Here is a 13,687-nt window from a genome sequence, read left to right on the forward strand (position 1 = left end):
GATCTTCACTTACATTTTCTCCAGGAAGACGTGTCTGCACGCATTGCTCCTTGCAGCGTTGTAGGCGATTGCAAGAATGTCGTTTGCCCAGTTCTGATGTGCATTTAATTACAAATACAAACATATATATATATATATATAATTATATATTTTATATTATATAATGTCAACATGAATTGTGCTGGAAATGTCTTTATAAAAGATTTTAAATGGACACAAAGTCACCACTAGAGGGCATCAATATAATAGTGCCTCAGGAAATGAAAGTAGTGCATGTTGCATTTGAACAAAGCACAATTGTGATTTCATTACAGTTAATTCAATCTAGATATTGGAGTCATAAAGTCTAATACAGACTAAAGGCTCATTGTGTAATGGCTAATGGCCTGGGGCTGTGTTTTAAACATCTATTAGAGTAGACAGAAAGGGAGGATTGCAAACAGCTAGAGGATGGACACAGTGCAAATAACACACACACAGTCAGTGTATACACAGTGGCTTATCACCTGTGTCACTTTCTCCTTAGAGGCAAAGAAGTTATGATAGGTCAGATTCACTGTGTCGAGACCTGAGACGATGGTCAGAGTTTTGGCAAGATGGTTGCTGTCTGGGAAGTCCAGGTTGAACACGTTGCGCACCTTGGGGTGCTGTGATAGGCAAAACAGACAGAATATGTGTTGATGTGTTCATAGCCAATTGGCTCAAAATACATGGTGCCATTTTTAAGTTAACTATTTTTCATCTGTTCACCCTCTTTTTACCTAAAGAATTAAAATCATGTCTGCAGTACTTGAGCTTGTTCAACACAGGCAAATTTGCTGACCAAGACATGCAAACATATGCACACACACACATGCACACATACACACACACACACACACACACACACACACACACACACACACACACACACACACACATTCATGTGCAACACAAACAGCAGCAAGAAGACCAGTTTATTAGGTTCTGCCTTCCTGTATCTGCTGCTCTATAATCAATCACTTGCTACTTTCAGAAGTGCAGAGCTAACATTAGCACTGGAGCCATTCCCCCCCCCCAAAAAAAACTCTTCAGGGACCCGAGAGGAAGATGTTCTTGCAACAGCACCCTGACTGATATGATGCAGTGCTCTGTGCTCTCCTTGAGGGGAAAAGATTTCAGATTTCACCTCTGAACCCTCAATAAGGGATGACGATGGCTGCATATTTCAACTCTCTGTGGATGCCAGGAAGGAACGGAAAAAAGGACTACAGCTGTCAGATTTCGACTAAAAAAAACGACTCACTCACAGAAAGGTCAGATCATGACTCAGTGTGTGGTACAGTGTATGTTCACTTGTGTATGTGGGGGGGAGTAGCTTGGGTGCATGTGTCCATTGCTGTTTTTGCAAAGCAAATATGCCTCTCCTACTTATGGGCAAACTAAGGGTTTAACACCATATTTGCATGCCTGCAGAGATTCCTACATAACAAACACACCAGTTTTACTTAATTGTATCAGAGAGCAGGTTACTACATTAACTAATAATGTAATACTGTACTTACTTTGGGAAGTTTTGCATATTTTCCTGTTCTGGTATCTCTGACAGTAGCAACATCCAGGAACGTTGTCTCCTAGAAACAAGAAGCAGAGAATCATCTCAATTCAATGTAGGTGACAGTCCAAATATGGATTCAGATACAAGTCATTCTTTAGCAAAGTGCAAAAACTATGGGATTTACTTTGTTTGTGTGGAGAATATTTGACTGCAATGTTTTGAAACATTACGTAGGAGATCACTGCTTTTTTCATTTAACATTCCCATAAACGCTTTAAAGTCAACATCAGCATGGCAACATGATTCAGCCCATAACACATGTGACACACATTTTATGTAGGCTTCACTTGTTTTGTTATGTGGTGGAAACCAGAAGGTGCCTCAATAGAGAGAGAGAGAGAGAGAGAGAGAGAGAGAGATGGGGAGCCCACATCAGCACCAATCAATATTCTCCAAAAGCTGCTCTTATCTATTCACAGCTTTGGCAGATCCCAATCAAATGCAGATTACACACTCTGGATTTGAATCAGTGAAACATGAACACTTCTATTTTAAAATGCTTTTTAATCTGTCAGGTTGTGTTTGTCTGATGCACAAAAGCCATTGCATTTCTGTTAGCCACTGAATCCTAAAATGAAAGTCAACACTTCCCTACACCTCTAACATATTGTGTAGGGGCTTTTTTTATTTTTTCCCCCAGACTCTTAATATTGATTACCTTGCTTTGGTTGATCCAGTAGACATAAAAACCTTTCGGATCCATCTTCATGGTGACGGGAGCAGTCTTTGTGGAGTCCTGGATGGAGACAAGGAAATAAGTTTTGGACATTTATTGAGTTCAAATCTCTGGAAAAGAGCTGTTTGATGATGATGTGTTGATTAATTTAAAATATTATGCTGTAGGACTACAAAAGATACAGCTCAGATTTTATTGAAATATTCACTCACCTCTGACCACTTGGTGAATCTTTCTCCTTTGACCAGGTAGTTTTTGACCTCTGGAGGCTCCAGAAAGTGTCTTTTCTTATTCATTTTGTCCTTCTAGAGGGACTTTTGTGACAGCTCAATGCAATAAGTGAAATAAATCCACCATGGTCATAACCATTGACTAGCTTACTCCCCCATCTGAATCCAAAAGACTAACTAATGGAGTTTAGCGTATTGCCTCTGACTGTACTCAGGACACACCCTGAGAAATATGCATTGCAAATGAAGTTTGCAAAAACTAACAAACACGTAACTTGACTAAAGGTACAGTATAATTGCCGCTTTCAAGCTACCTTAAATCAGAAGTCTAAAATGAGCAGGCAGTATTTGAAAAAAAGAACTGATATTAAAGGGATAATTCATCCAAAGGGCAAGAGCGGTGAAAGGATTTCTGTTTGTGGTGCTGACAGAACTGAAAATAGAAGTAATAAAACGGTTAAAAGCAACATCTCTTTCCAATTGTCCATATAAAAAGTGTTGGCACTGTGTTCTGTGGCCTGAGTAACAGAGATAATGTTTCAACAGAGATGTTAAATAAATTAAATAAATATTCATATATATATGAAAAATTGTATTTACTATATTATAGTATTATTTTTATTCCATTTTTTTTCCATTTTTTGTAGGTTGTTTCAATTCTGCAATGCGAAAGAGCAAAAATCAATAAATTAAAGTTATTAGAATAAAACTAAATAAAAGAATGGAAAACCAATGATTAAAACTTAAAAACTGAGGCTCTAACATTACTAGAAATAAAAAACCTGATTAAAAAGATAGGTCAATCTTTTGTTGGTACAGTATGTTTGTTTTTTCCTTTAAAATGTTTATATAAAAAAAAAACCATCATTGGTGGTTTATCAAATGACACTCCTCCTGACTGGCTGAATGTTTGCATTAGATATTGCATTGTCTTGAGGTTAATTTGAATGATATCCAAATGACCGGGGCTCTTTTGTTGAAACAGCAGCCTAGTGTCCTGCCTGCAGTGATAAATGACACTACATTATGACCCTGACCCTAGACAGGTTGTTGTGGCATGATTTAATAAAATAGAAAGATGATGATGAATCCCAGGTGATTTGCTGTTAATGCAAATGATAGGCCTACTGTTTGTGGAGCTGTCAGCAGCCATTTATTTACATTGAACAAGAAAACAATCAAATAAGCCTGCTCTTACATCCTGTTTCCTCCATTTCTAGTGTCATTTCATTGTTTCAATGTTTTATGTTGCAGCCATACTGTAAAAACTCACATAACAGCTGATACTGATTATTGTCCTTATGATCTCTGATATGATAAAACATAGTAATGAAAACAATCAAACATCCTATAAACACCTGAATGTGTGTGCATGCCGGTCTGTGGGAGGATTGCTTGTCTGACCAACATATATATATATATATATATATATATATATATATATATATATATATATATATATATATATATATATATATACACACTACAGGTCAAAAGTTTGGGGTCACTTAGAAATTTCCATTCCACTCCATTACAGAGAGAATACCAGCTGAGATGATTTGTACTGTTTTTTTAATCAGGGCAGCAGTTTTCAGATTACATTATGTCTTTACATAATGCAAATGGATTCTCGGCTGTTGTAGAAAGAAGTGGCTGATCTTTAATGCAATATCTACATTGCCCATTATCAGCAACCATTCATCCAATGTTCCAAAGGCACGTTCTGTTAACTAATCTGATATCATTTTAAAAGGCTAACTGAGAAAACATTGGAGAACCCTTTTGCAATTATGTAAGCACATAATGTAATCTGAAAACTGCTGCCCTGGTTAAAAAAAAACAATGCAACTGATCTCAGATGGTATTCTGTCTGTAATGGCATGGAATGGAAATTTCTAAGTGACCCCAAACTTTTGACCGGTAGTGTGTGTGCAAATATAGTCAAAAGCACCTGAATGGCTTCTATAGACACCACTGGGGATAAGTGAGAAAATGTTTATCTTGTAGTTTGGGTGAACTGACCCTTAAATGATTTTCACAGTTGCTTTTCCCATAGTAATTTGGAGATGCCATTTGCTAGCATATCACCTCAACTTTATTTATATAGCACAGTTCATATAAACATGCAGACCCAAAGTGCTTAACATAGCAAAATTGAAACAACAAAGACAAAAAAATAAAATAAAAACAAAACAATTTGTTTTTTGCAAGACTAAAAATTACAACAATAAACTTACCCAGGGTTATTAAGTATCCCTGTTAGTTTATTCTTGTATTTTTTAGTCTTGCAAAATTGTATTTACTATATTATAGTATTATTTTTATTCCATTTTTTTTCATTTTTTGTAGATTGTTTCAATTCTGCAATGTGAAAGAGCAAAAATCAATAAATTAAAGTTATTAGAATAAAACTAAATAAAAGAATGGAAAACCAATGATTAAAACTTAAAAACTGAGGCTCTAACATTACTAGAAATAAAAAACCTGATTAAAAAGATAGGTCAATCTTTTGTTGGTACAGTATGTTTGTTTTTTCCTTTAAAATGTTTATATAAAAAAAAAACCATCATTGGTGGTTTATCAAATGACACTCCTCCTGACTGGCTGAATGTTTGCATTAGATATTGCATTGTCTTGAGGTTAATTTGAATGATATCCAAATGACCGGGGCTCTTTTGTTGAAACAGCAGCCTAGTGTCCTGCCTGCAGTGATAAATGACACTACATTATGACCCTGACCCTAGACAGGTTGTTGTGGCATGATTTAATAAAATAGAAAGATGATGATGAATCCCAGGTGATTTGCTGTTAATGCAAATGATAGGCCTACTGTTTGTGGAGCTGTCAGCAGCCATTTATTTACATTGAACAAGAAAACAATCAAATAAGCCTGCTCTTACATCCTGTTTCCTCCATTTCTAGTGTCATTTCATTGTTTCAATGTTTTATGTTGCAGCCATACTGTAAAAAACTCACATAACAGCTGATACTGATCATTGTCCTCCCTATGATCTCTGATATGATAAAACATAGTAATGAAAACAATCAAACATCCTATAAACACCTGAATGTGTGTGCATGCCGGTCTGTGGGAGGATTGCTTGTCTGACCAACATATATATATATATATATATATATATATATATATATATATATATCATCTATATATATATATATATATATATACACACTACAGGTCAAAAGTTTGGGGTCACTTAGAAATTTCCATTCCACTCCATTACAGAGAGAATACCAGCTGAGATGATTTGTACTGTTTTTTTAATCAGGGCAGCAGTTTTCAGATTACATTATGTCTTTACATAATGCAAATGGATTCTCGGCTGTTGTAGAAAGAAGTGGCTGATCTTTAATGCAATATCTACATTGCCCATTATCAGCAACCATTCATCCAATGTTCCAAAGGCACGTTCTGTTAACTAATCTGATATCATTTTTAAAAGGCTAACTGAGAAAACATTGGAGAACCCTTTTGCAATTATGTAAGCACATAATGTAATCTGAAAACTGCTGCCCTGGTTAAAAAAAACAATGCAACTGATCTCAGATGGTATTCTGTCTGTAATGGCATGGAATGGAAATTTCTAAGTGACCCCAAACTTTTGACCGGTAGTGTGTGTGCAAATATAGTCAAAAGCACCTGAATGGCTTCTATAGACACCACTGGGGATAAGTGAGAAAATGTTTATCTTGTAGTTTGGGTGAACTGACCCTTAAATGATTTTCACAGTTGCTTTTCCCATAGTAATTTGGAGATGCCATTTGCTAGCATATCACCTCAACTTTATTTATATAGCACAGTTCATATAAACATGCAGACCCAAAGTGCTTAACATAGCAAAATTGAAACAACAAAGACAAAAAAATAAAATAAAAACAAAACAATTTGTTTTTTGCAAGACTAAAAATTACAACAATAAACTTACCCAGGGTTATTAAGTATCCCTGTTAGTTTATTCTTGTATTTTTAGTCTTGCAAAATGTATTTACTATATTATAGTATTATTTTTTATTCCATTTTTTTTCATTTTTTGTAGATTGTTTCAATTCTGCAATGTGAAAGAGCAAAAATCAATAAATTAAAGTTATTAGAATAAAACTAAATAAAAGAATGGAAAACCAATGATTAAAACTTAAAAACTGAGGCTCTAACATTACTAGAAATAAAAAACCTGATTAAAAAGATAGGTCAATCTTTTGTTGGTACAGTATGTTTGTTTTTTCCTTTAAAATGTTTATATATAAAAAAAAACATCATTGGTGGTTTATCAAATGACACTCCTCCTGACTGGCTGAATGTTTGCATTAGATATTGCATTGTCTTGAGGTTAATTTGAATGATATCCAAATGACCGGGGCTCTTTTGTTGAAACAGCAGCCTAGTGTCCTGCCTGCAGTGATAAATGACACTACATTATGACCCTGACCCTAGACAGGTTGTTGTGGCATGATTTAATAAAATAGAAAGATGATGATGAATCCCAGGTGATTTGCTGTTAATGCAAATGATAGGCCTACTGTTTGTGGAGCTGTCAGCAGCCATTTATTTACATTGAACAAGAAAACAATCAAATAAGCCTGCTCTTACATCCTGTTTCCTCCATTTCTAGTGTCATTTCATTGTTTCAATGTTTTATGTTGCAGCCATACTGTAAAAACTCACATAACAGCTGATACTGATCATTGTCCTCCTTATGATCTCTGATATGATAAAACATAGTAATGAAAACAATCAAACATCCTATAAACACCTGAATGTGTGTGCATGCCGGTCTGTGGGAGGATTGCTTGTCTGACCAACATATATATATATATATATATATATATATATATATATATATATATATATATCACCAATGGACAGTCACAGCTGTAACAGCAGAATTGGCTAACCAGTTGAAACGTCTAGATTTGTGACAACCAGGTGCAAATGTACACTTTACTTGTAGCCATTTAATGTGTAGGGATGGAACACAGTCATGTGTCATAATTTTACTTTTTTTTGTGTATGATCAGATTTAGTGACACTGGGAAGGAAAATGGTCAACAACACACATAATTATCCACTGCTTGTAAATGGTTGGATATTTTCAGGGTAAAATCAACTGAAAATAATTGTATTTTTAAGATGACATATAGCACCTATACATAGCCTACTGAATACAATCAAGCTCATGTAAGACACAATACTTTGAGTTTTTATTGCATGGGAGTTATGTTGATCACCATCGGAGTTTAAACATATTTTTTTAATTTGGCACATCACTAGTCAAATGCTGTTGCCCATGTCCTTCACCTGTTTCACCTCTGCAGCTTCCCAGAGGACATGTGCAATGACAAATCGCGGGCACTGTCCATTGTGCTGAAATGACGCACTGTAAAGTGGCCCAGCCAACAGGTAGGATCGGGTCCAAACTAATCCAAAATCAACCAAATATCTGATATATACGGCGTTGGTTGTGCTTACAAGTGTATCAGTGGATTGGATACGCATTATATAATTCATAAATTCCGGTCAAATGTAATTAATCACCACTTTATTTTGGCTCATTGAACATATATCTAACAGACATCGTTTCCACATGGGTGCGCACTTGTAAGGTAAACACTTCGCAGCGTCACTTGGACAAATGTTCGTCCCCGCTACAACATCCTGCTCTCAGTGTGCGGCACAAGCGTCCTGATGTGAAGATGATGTGTGTGTTTTTTTGTTTTTTTTCCGAGGGCTGGTGCACAGCTGCTGCTTCTTTAAGAGCCACCGCCCGCCTCCTCTCCTGTATTTTTAGCTGAGCCAGCCACTTCATTTGCTGGAAAAGACAGACAGTTGTGTGCCGTATGATCTCACTTAGTCGTTTTAATAAATCAAATCTTATAGGCTACTGCGTATTTGCCGTGGGCCTACAGCCAGCTGTTCCTTGGAAATGTCGTATAGGATTGTCATTTGTCCTGCCGCTGTCGGATGCTGAATCGCGCAATCAGCCTGTGGATGCTTGATGTCCATTATGAAACGCAATGCTGCACTGGGTACCGAGTATTAGGCGCAGCGCTTTTTAGATCAAATGAATTACAAGAAATCAATTTAGCTGCAAAATAGTCCTGTGGTGCGGACGGGTCAAGGTGGTCCAGCATCTCCTCATCCTCTTCAGTCCTCTGCTTCTTGTCTTCTCTTGGATTGTGGATAACTAGAAGCCTTCAAGACGGAGGGGGTGGTGGAGCATCGAGGAAAAAATAGGGGCAATATGAGAGAGCGGGACTTCATGCCCAATATGGAGAGGGGCAAACCTGCTACTTATACGGGGGACAAAAAGGCTAAGATGGCTGCTAAGACTAACAAGAAGTGGGTGAGACTAGCCACTGTTTTTGCATATGTATTGTCTGTGTCCTTAGCAGCCATTATCCTGGCAATTTACTACAGCCTGATCTGGAAACCAACCAGTGCATCTTCATCTGGGGAGAAGCCGGGATTGCCCGAGGAGGTCACCCCCCCCGCAAACATCTCAACAAATATTTCAACAAGCAACAATGTCTCAGAGTGGAACTCTACACAGACTAGACAGCTACCTCTCAACCAGACCAGGCAGGGCACAGCCCCGTACAGTCAGGCGTTTCAGTGGGATGACAGAGTCGAGAGGGTGGCCGTCTCTCCGCACGGTGCTGGAGCAAAAAATGCGCACTCGCAGCAGGAAAAAGGACTCTACGCATCTTCCCACGGTCACGCAAGCGCGGGAAGATCGGGCAATGTGGGGAAACAGACACGCGCGTCTCAACCTGGAGTGAGCCACTACATTCCGTCAAGCAACAGGGAGACGCAGAGACTGGGCGACGGGGCGAATGACAACAGCGACCCCGACCAGGCGGCTGCAGATGCTGCCACTGTACCTCCAACATCTGCGAAGAGGCGAGCTGGCCTGAGAGGAGACTGATCGGGCCGCATCCGCGCCACCACACACCCCCCTCACACACACATAAACTGACCCTAGAAGGAGTGTTTTACCGAATCAGTGCCGCAGGTCGGATAACACACAGGTTTTCACCTTAACGTTTTGCAGAGCCTTTTTATGGATGCTTAACTGCATATATTAACTGGCACTCTGAACCCTCATGACTAAGAAAAGAGGAGACCTCGCTTCTCGCAGTGAACACTGTTTCCCCTTCAACACTAACTATGCGTTTTTTGTTTGGTTTTAGGCCATCTGTATGCCTTAAATCAATGTGTGTTTACTTGACCTCGGACAGCTTCTGAGGCCACTAACCTGCCTGTGCGCGTGGACAACGCTGGTATAGATATTTTGTTTAAAAAATAGGGCACGGGGTCCGGAGATGCGTTTGGTTTTGCAGGACATCAATATTTCTCACAGGCATAAAGCGCTTATAACATCACTGCCATTCCTCAGCTGGTCTAAATCAATACTGCATTTTAGCATAGGCTGTATTTTCTGTTCATGGATCAAACCTGGATTCCAAATAGAAGAACCTGCATTAATGAGTTATGCTCAGGTATGTGCATATAACCATGTAAATGTATTGTGTTTTTGGTTACATATTTGGCAGGCATACATCTTTTGGGCCTTGATAAACTTCTGGTGTAATAAGATGAATTTTTATTAAAGGTAGTAGTATAAAAGGTATAAATAACATTATCACAAGGTACAAATGAACATCCTTAAAAAATGATTAATTTCTATGGTTTTTATAATAGATCTACTGTATGTAAACCATGAATTGATAGCTGCCATTATCCTGTATGTTAAAGATATTTTATTTATTCAGAGCCAGAATGGATAATATATATTCAAATAAATGTTGGGTTTTTCCTAACATCTCACTTTTTATTTCAAAAATAAAATACAGATGGATTTAAATTAACTGTGGTTTACTTCAGGCTATTAGTTAAGTAAAGTATAATCTGCAAAACCCAAATGTTTTGATGAAGAGGTAGGTTCGACAGAAATAATAACTGTGCGAGTACAAAGAGCACTCTGTTTATGGACATCCTTGTAAGCTGGACATTTAATCAAATCATGCCGGGGGCACTTTAATAATCTGAGTGAACTGACCAGAGTGTGATCAGAGGGACTGTCTGCTTCTCGTGCAAAGAGAAGCACTCATCTTCCAGTCCGCCACAGTTCAGTCGCTGCATCGCTTACTGAAACCACTTCACACAGTCACATGTGGGGAACTATGAAGTGGAAATAAGACCAACCCTTGTGCGCCCTCTCAGCAGCATGTGAGGGAGGTGTATCGATTTGAGAGCTCTGTTGTTGCGCTGTTCAAAACAGAAAAGAACACATTACACAATACCACTTGGTGCTATTTTTGATCCAACTCTCTCTCAAAAGGAGGACTGTTTGGTGTACATACTGTATTCTAGCAGTGACAAGCATCACTCACTATCACATTGAAAATAAAACCACTTGGTATCCGCTGAGCAGCCAGTGTCTCAGAAATGTTGCACTGTGATGTAAACAGATGATAACAAGCACAGTGGTAATAATATGACAGATTTTCAGAACCAATGCCAACCTATGTGTCTGGTGAGCTAAACAGGGATCTCCATTCATCAGGGAAGACAGCATAAGATGCAAACAGACCATCATCACAGCATAAACCATACCGGAAAAATGTAATACAGAGTCCAGAACACAGTGACAGGCCTGTCAATGCTGCAGTGGTCTCTGTATATATTATGGCTTCTTGTGATATATGAAAGAAGTAATGACCGACCTACTGATGTAGTTCCTGACAGTTATTGATGAAGACTACGACTGAGTCAGGACACAGCATCTGACCCTACGACTCTTGAACCAACTCACCGAGGCAGATGATTACATGACCTGATTTAAACTCAGCAATATGTTGCGAATAGGGTTCAGTATGAGATTTGTTGTTGTGGCTCAAGCCAGGTTAGAGCATCACATGGTTTCTCTAATCGGGAAAGACCAAAGAAAACATTTATTAAATCAGAAAAAATAAATAAAAGCTGCTTGCCCTTCCCTTTTTATAATACAGATTATAAACGGTGGCTGCAGCTGTACTGCTTACTTAAATGCTAGATCAAGAAAAAGCTAAAAAAATGGCATCATCCACCAGACAATCCAAATTGAGACAATGTAAAACTATTCACTATAAAGACTGATATTCCCACAAAAAAGTTGAACTACCTGGTTAAAAATTCTTACTCCACTCCTTCACCCTCATTGAAAAAACACAGACTCTATAAATATGGAAATATTTTTAATTTCAAATGTTTGAAAAGGTTTACTCGTTCATTCGAAGTGTGGAGCTGGAGGCTTCAAGTTCCCACATCACACTGGTGAAAGTTTTATATTGGACCATGACTGGCTTTCAAACTGGTTTGTGATGTCACAAAATCATACGTAAACTCAGATTTAAGGTGAACAGAGACATTTCCCCTCTTCAGCAGATGAATGTGAAAACAGCCTCGTAGTGTCAGTGTCAACTCTGCACATAGGTACTTCTGAACAGTGAAACTCAAACATCCAAGGGAAGTAACAAAATAAAGAACACACATTTTTGAGTGGATAAGGGCTTTTCAGAAAGAAATCAGATTTGACATGTTTTGGGAGTGACACACTACAACCAAGAGACCTTTCCAACAAAGCCAGAGATTTAAATGGCTTTCAACATACCATTGTTTGAGCAAGACACCATCACAAAAGTTATGAAATATTAACATGATGTCTTGCAATACATGGAGAACAATATAAAGGCAGAAAACAATAGCTTTTTCAATTAATGAAAGGGCAAAAGCGTGGAGTGATGCTTTATAAAAACCAAAGTAAAGCGGTGTGGATAGGTAGGTACTGTGTCGTCATCTTTCAGGGAGTTTAATAATAATGTAAAAAAAAATGAATGGCATTCATTTTCCAATCATTAAAAGTTTGCAGCAGGTTGACATAATTGTATATTTCTATGATGTAGGTAATGAGGATGTATAAATATACTGTATATTCATAAGGACAAAGAAAGATATGGTATTATTATATAGGATTAAATGAAAACTACAGAGAAAATATGTTAAAAGGTCAATTGGGGCTAACATTGAATACATGACTAAAGCTATACTGTGAGGTGGGACACAGTTGTGCATTGCCAGACATTCCTCCACAGCGCTGCGGAGGAGGGTCTGGCTAGTCCACACAGCATTCTGGGATGGGAGAAAAACGTTGTTTATTGGCATTTGCTTAAACCAATCACAATCATCTTGGGCGGTGCTAAACGCTGGACAGAGCCCCAGTGTCGCTGCAAAATAGCCTCGGGAAGGAACTTGTTTTGGTGGAACGTGTATGTTCAAAGGTTGTTTTAGTCGTGCAACAGAAAACTCAGCTTGGACAGATAGTCTAGCTAGCTGTCTGGATTTACTCTGCAGAGATCAGTTAACCATAGTCTTCATAAATCGACCGGAGTTTAAGATTCCAACACAAAGAAAGCGGAAGGTAACGAACATCCGCCCGAAAAGAGTGACATACGGCGGAATTTCCGGCAGCATCAGAGCAATCCCGGAAGTGGAAGACTAAGTGGGACATAATAGCCTTGTTTCCACCAAACAGTCCAGTTCAGTTCGTTACACATTAGAACAGTAATTTTTGCGTTTCCATTGTCAAACGTTGTGGATGGTACCAACAGAACCGCTCAGTTCCGTCCTGTTTTTTTGTTACCCCTCTGTTAAGGTATCTAGCACTAAAAGGTGGAGCTAGAAACACTGCAGTCCACCATTGGTACAGACGTTACTCCGTACAGGATACCTACGGTTCTAAAGGTACTATACTAATATATATAAATATGCCTATAAATAAAGCTGCCTTACTAAAAGTGTTTGATGGAAACGCAGCTTAAGTCTGGCCCAGGGGGGGATGACGCACACGCTCAGTGGGGACTGCCAACCTGTCTGTGTGAGGTTCTGTCAGGGTCGCAGGGCCGGGCCAGACCTCACTTCCACTTAACCTACATCCATCAAATGTAATGAAACACCTCGAGAGCCTCCGACTGTTACCTCGCGGTGTATATGGCTAATAGATGGCATCATAGACTCAGGAAGAACATTATTATAGCAATTCAGATTTTATCTAAAATTCAACATTTGGGACATATGCTTATTCAATTTCTTCTCTCTAAAGCTTACAAATTAACACAATATATCTTGTT

This window comes from Sander vitreus, chromosome 20 (genome assembly GCF_031162955.1).
Source record: "Sander vitreus isolate 19-12246 chromosome 20, sanVit1, whole genome shotgun sequence".
In the NCBI taxonomy this organism is placed as follows: Eukaryota; Metazoa; Chordata; class Actinopteri; order Perciformes; family Percidae; genus Sander; species Sander vitreus.